Source organism: Sinocyclocheilus anshuiensis, unplaced genomic scaffold, assembly GCF_001515605.1.
Source record: "Sinocyclocheilus anshuiensis isolate Anshui unplaced genomic scaffold, SAMN03320099.WGS_v1.1 scaffold55, whole genome shotgun sequence".
Taxonomy (NCBI): domain Eukaryota; kingdom Metazoa; phylum Chordata; class Actinopteri; order Cypriniformes; family Cyprinidae; genus Sinocyclocheilus; species Sinocyclocheilus anshuiensis.
Window position 1 is genome coordinate 2,242,175 of NW_015549647.1, and position 6,877 is coordinate 2,249,051.

A 6,877-nucleotide genomic window follows, 5' to 3' on the forward strand; every position below is an offset into this window, starting at 1 on the left:
CTTCAGACACGGGTCACGACGAGGCGTTCCCCATAGCGACCCCTAGAGGACGCAGTTCGAAGTTTCCATGAAAGGGAACAACGCGTTTCAGAAAGGTGGGGCATAGAGGAGAAACAATAATGTACATTATGTGGAAAATAATGTGTTTTTTTTACCTTAAACCGCATAAACACATTGCATTACACCAAATACACAAAATAATGTTCTTTTTAGCAACATCATATGACCCCTTTAAAGCCAGAATCTGACCTGAAAAACTGTGACCCGACAAAAAAAATTTAAATTAAGACTGAACACATTTTGAATTACTCTCTTTTTATTTTCTACATTTTTACTACAGCTCTGGCTCAAAGATGAAGGTGTGAGTGTGTAAATCTACATAAAATGAGTCATATTAAAAATAAAACAAAATTAAAATTTAATGAAAATGTCAATTTTAAAACTAAATTAAAGATATTTAGAATATTTTTTCCTTCAGTTATTAAAAACCCATCCAAATCCTTACATTTTACATTAAAAACCAAAACCCACACACGCATTTAAATGGACACTCTTTTCAGTATAGAGTGTCGTGTGCATATCCTCTCTAACACTCTGATGCAAAATTCATCATTTTAGGATTTACACTACACTCACATAGTGTTTAAATTTCATCACGGTCAAGAACGAGTGACATCGAGGTCAAGGTTGGGTTTGCCAAATTGGCTGATTGTGACCACAGGATGCCAGATTGAGAGAAATTCAGTGGCTGTTGATTTGGCTGTTACATTCCGGACCATTTCAAAAAGTTTTTGGATAAAACAGTGCTCCAATTAGATATGCTTTATTAATACAATTTTCTGTATGAGTTCAACTAGATAGAGTTTGAGGATGTTTTTTGAACTGAGATTTTAAAAACCGGTGCATAAAAATAGAACCTCCTGTAAAGATGTAGGCCTTCACATTCAATTCTCATCTGAACAGAGCTATTACAATGGTCAGCACTGAGACTTATATTTAATATCTGGCCTACATTAGAAAATTGCCTTGAAAGTGGGTCCACAATATAATTAGACCAGGATTTTGTAATATTTTTTTTAAATCAGTGACACATCTCTTAACACGTCTTAATCATAAACATTTTGTTTTTTCTATGAAATGTCAGTCTTCTCTGATTTTGAAAATCTAGTTAATTCCGAGCCATATGCTCGAGATTCAAAAATTAAATACCCAGCACTAGGACCATGGGGTGACCCAGTAAAACATGCCTCCCTTCCAATGTCGCTGTGGGGACTGGAGGTGTGGACTGTTGAGTCACCAAAATGATAACCTGAACTGTCACCACAGACCAGACAGCAGAGAAATGGGTGCTAAAAGAGAATTAGAAAGAAAGAGGGAGAATAAAATGGAAACAAGAGCAGTTTGTGCGTGTGTGTTGTGCTTTAAAGGGTCACTGAGCTTTCAGGATCTCTTTTGGGGGAAGTTTGACCTCTGACCCCTACACTAACACTGACTAAGGCAAGTATTATTATTCAAATCTTTGATATTTACTTCATATATAATGTCAAAAGACAGAGTGGTTTCTGTTGACTTAGTACACAGCAATACACTAAAAACCACTCAAAACACCTTAGAACCACCTGCCAGCCACCTACAACTCCCATCTTGGCAGCCATTTTTGCATGGGCAAGAACCATCAAGCTGTACTCATTCTAGCTTATGTATCACAAGCATCTTTGTTATCTGAACCACTTGGAAAAACCAGCAATTAGAACCTACACAGAGACAGATTTCACTGTAAATGCCCCATGAATTAAATTAATGGCCCTTCCAGATAGTAGCCTGTGAAGATCCAAAGATCAAGTTCTCCCGCTCTGTTCCTATGGGCCATCACATAGCCTATTTTTAGTGATAGTGACATGTGGCCAAGTATGGTTACCCATACTAGGAATTAGTGCTCTGCATTTAACCCATCCTAAGTGCACACACACAGCAGTGAACACACACACACCGTGAACACACACCCGGAGCAGTGGCCAGCCATTTATGCTGCGGCGCCCGGGGAGCAGTTGGGGGTTCGGTGCCTTGCTCAAGGGCACCTCAGTCATGGTATTGAAGGTGGGAGAGAGCGCTGTACTTTCACCCCCCCACCTACAATTCCTGCCGGTACAAGACTCGAACCCGCAACCTTTGGGTTACGAGTCCGACTCTCTAATCATTAGGCCACGACTTCCCCACAAATTTTGCAATTTCTTTCTCTTCTATCTGATAAATACAATATCCAGAGTGTCTGCATCATCAATTAATGTAATTTACTTACTAAGACTTGTGTTGGTGTGCTGTCCACTCTGATACAGATTAATTGCTGACTGTTTAAAACAATTTGAGACACATAGCATGTGCTCAAGAGGATAAATGGCTTAATGGGGATGCTGTAATTCAGTATTAGATCAAATGCAGGTGTTTATATGTGCATTTAACAGACAGAGAGGAGAGCAATGACCAAATCATCCAATCAAGAAGCATTTGGGCATCTAATTGTACTATAAATGAAAGAGATAAGGAAATGACATAGAGAAAGATGCAGACAGAAACAAATGGATGAAAAAGCTGCCGTGAGGCCTGTTCTGCAGAATACAGATCAGGTAAACAAAACCACCAATGCATTCAGGGTGAAAGGTTCATTACGAGCCCTTGCGTATACTGTATGTTCCTATCAGACTCAAGGTGAATGCTTTGAATATGGAATTCTGAAATCATCTCAATTATGTCCGGACAGCCTTCACAACACAGTCACGCGCTGGTTTTGGAATCAGAGACATTTAATCAAATTCAAAACAAATAATGCAGATGCATGGAACAATCTTTAAAATCTGAGAGGTTTAGAAATTCTTGCATAGCAGCACCCTTGCAGAAACATAATTTCAGATAGAGACCCTGCCTCTGCTTCAATGCGCGAGCCCCTTCCCCCCTCACGCGCGCCACAGCCCAGGCGAGCGCGAGACACCGATGCACGCGACATCACCATAAACTACTGTCAACGTGACAAATAACGCACTGGTTCCTTTTAATTAAGCACTTTTAACTGATAAACAGTCAAACGTGTGTATTTAAACGGAATTGCGCTGTTATAGGAGGACACATATGCAACAACCTGGGGTACAGGCAATGAGAATTATCCACCGGTTTTTACATCATAAGATTATTGAGGAGTTATTTCACAAATACAGCATATTAGCTCTTGTTTTTGCATTGCACATAAAGCACAACAGATGAAATGACGTTCCCTCATTAGAAAATGAGCTCACCTCTGCGAAGAAGGTCTCCATCTTCCCTCAAAGGATGCAAGAGGATCCAGCGAATCAATCACAAAACTGCAGAGGATTCGAGAAACGTTTGACAAGATGTATGTCTGTTCTGCAATTGTTTTCCATTCACGAATGTTTACGAAGAGCAGGGCGCTGCAATCCTGCGTGAGGCGGCAATTCAAACAACTAATGGCGCGAGAAACGGCCGTTGGCAAATAACAGCCGGTGGAAAAAGAAAACGCTAAGGTGTTTGGTTTCTGAAAGTATCTTTTTTATTTAATCGAACCGCCGGTGTCCAGACACATGCCTCGCTGACTCCGATGTCCGCACCAGACAGAATGAGCCAGTGTCCGCTCGTGCATCTCCGGTTGGGCGGTGCACCGCGCGCAAAGACAGCCCCCCAAGTTCGCCTTTATTTTACCGTGCATACTGCTAGTAAGATGACAGAAATATGCCTTCGCAGACATATGACATATATTTCAGCTATACACTGAATCTAAAATAAAGCAAATAGTACTATAATCAGTGCGTTTGAGATGTCAAGCGTACGTTATTGATACACTATATGAAACAGTGAAAAAATTTTTGCATTTCTAACAAGGTCAAGGAGATTCATTATAAAATCCTTCATAAAATTTACCCCGTTAATTTGTCTATTTCTAAATATTCTAATGTTGATGAATCTTGCTCGTTTTGTGGTTTTGTTGAGGAAACCGCTGCCCATTTGTTTTTTGATTGTGGTGTTACCAACAAATTATGGGTTGACTTAAGCACCTATGTTTCTAACCTTACAAATGTGTCCCATACCTTTGTCCTCAAAGATGTTATCTTTTATTATGAAAATCCAAAGCTATTATCTGTTGAATATGTTGTTAATTTTCTTATATTGAATGCAAAATTCTTCATTCATAAGCAAAAATGGCTTAAATCGCCTTTGTCTTTCCCCATTTTTCTTGTTGAATTGGACTCTCTTGTTTCATCTCTTAGACTTACTAATAACAAAAAGAGTGCCAAACTTTTGATGTATTATGACAACTTTTCTAAAAAAATGTAAGTTTATTTTTGCACTTTTATGTATCGATAATAATTAATTTGACATGCAAATACAGAATATTTGTTTTCTGTTTTTATTTTTATAATTGCTTTTTGTTGGAATATATTCATGTCTCGCTTCCCTGTTTCTGTATGTTTCTACAAGTTTTGTAATAAAAAAAAAAAAAAAATTAAACAGTGAAAACGAATGCGTTATACGTTAAATAAAGAGCAATAGGCTTTAGATTCCATTATCTGAATGATCTAATATCCCATGTGCTGGATGTGGTACTGCGATGGGTTTCCATGGTTGCACTTCTGACACATATTTCTGAATGCGCCACGCACATCTGAAGTGAGACTCATGCAGTGGGTGGAGTAGAGCAGATTCACTCATCAATACACATTTATAGGTGTTGCAGTGTCAACAAGTTCAAAAACAAGTTCATCTTTGCAACATCTTCAAACTGCATAAAGTGCCAGTCTGCATGGAAGTCAAGTAAAGCAGATGGTGGATGTATTAAATCATTAAACTCTTATCTCTCTCAGCTTGAGAAATAAAAAATGTATAAATGTTTTTAAAAAATGTAATCCGGATTCTGTAAACAACACAGAACAGACATTAGAGTGAGCTATCCTAAGAAGAACCTTGAAATTGTTTATTTGTCACTGACATTTTTTAACTATTTAACTATTAACTATTTTAACATAATCATTATATTTACATTAAAAAAAAAAAGCTTTTAAAACATATTTTACAATATAAAAAGCAGCACTAACTGTGTCATTAAATGGCAAATTATATTATTTTTAAGAGACTTACTGACCTGAACACAGTGAATAGGGTACAGAGTTCTTTTCTGTGAAATTTTTTCCTGCTTTTTAAAAACATGTTTATTATAGACAAAATGTGCTCGAGTATATTGGTATATGTTTTTTTAAGCTGAAATGAAATTAACTTCATCTAGAGTTGCAGATGGATAAGTTGGTAAATTTGAAGAGTTGTTATTCTTCAGAATGTTTCAATTAAGGGACACAAAGAGCAGCTTTTCCTGTCGAGTTACGACGCATTTGAATGATACTTTTCATTCAGCACCTAATAGCACACTAACTGCAGGAACAGATTCCCTGGAGCAATGTGAGACTGCATGTCATTCTCAGATCTAAAATACTAAATATATTGAGCAGTATTATGATGAGTACTGGGTGACCTCTTCCAGGATATGCACTTATGACATTTCCCAAGGGGCCACTAAATCCAGTAGTTATGCTATATATTCCCCTATATGAATCATTTTAGTATATATTCAGCTTGTATGCCTGAGAGTTTAATGAAAACCTCCAAAACATGCAATTTAGTTAAAAATGCTTTCCAAATAACTCCTCTCTCCCCTCTATAAAAATGCTTTAGTCTGATGGTTATTAATCATTTCAGCTCAGTCAGCTACAAAAAAGAGAGGGACTGTCACAGTCTTCAGCGGGTGTGCCCAGGAGGGCCACCAGATGACTGTGCTCTGGGAGCACATGGCTTGTGTTGTGTTTGTCTGTTGCCATGTGCTCTCTCCTGTCTATTGTCTGGCCCCTCCCATCTTGTTACCTCGTTATTGTTTAAGTTGCTCCACCTGTGTCTCCCTCGTTAGCCTCCTCGTTTGGTTCCTATTTATTCTCCTGGTGTCTGTCATCCTGTGCTGATCCGTCATTTCTCATTGTGTGTGTTATATGTCTGCATGGAGTGCAGTTTTGAGCCTGCCTGTCTGTTTTTTCCCCCTTGGGGTGGTTTGAGTTGGTTTTTTGTTTCATTTTCATTATTACAATAAATAACCATTTCTCCTGCAATTGAGTCCTCGCTTCATCTCCCCGCACGCACCGTGACAGGGACCCAATAAAATCGCAGATCCAGCCCCAGCTAGTGAACAGAACCAATCAGAGTTGAGGCTGCTCTGAAAACAGTTGAAGTTAGAAGTAAAGTTACAGCGGACATGAGACTGACTGAAAATGCTGAAAAAAAAGGCAGAATTGTGAGATGTTAACTCGCAATCGCAAATTTATAATTCGCAATTCTGAGAAGAAAAGTCTTCATTTGAAATATAATCCCACAACTGTGAAAAAAAAAAAAAAACGGAATTGTGAGTTAAAAAGTTGATGGAAACAAAAAATAAACCCAGAATTCAAAGAAAAAACTGTAAACCACATGTAAATCACAATTCTGCATTTATGACTCACAATTGCCACATTTTTTCATATTAGAATTGTAAAATATAAACTCACAATAGTGAGAAAAAAGTCAGAATTTTAAAATAAAAAGTTGCAATTACCATTTTTTTTTTTATGGAAATGGGTTTCCATAATGATAGATTTAGAATTGACACTGATAGAGCTTACTGGCAATTTTTTTTTTTTACTTTATCTTTGCTTTTAATGAACAAGGAACTTTTGATAGCAGTGACAGTGTGTTCTATTATTACAGGAATAGTCCTCAAACTGCTATCTTTTGTAAACATTGTGGTACAAGTCATACATGGCGTTCAGAAAATAAATATAATTTTAAGAAAAAATAT

At 37.6% G+C, this 6,877-nt stretch overlaps 1 pseudogene; it reads right to left on the bottom strand.

The window, feature by feature from the left end:
• Positions 1-3,614, bottom strand: part of LOC107660057 (unconventional myosin-X-like) — a 68,475-nt pseudogene extending 64,861 nt beyond the window's left edge.
• Positions 3,615-6,877: the final 3,263 nt, after the last annotated feature.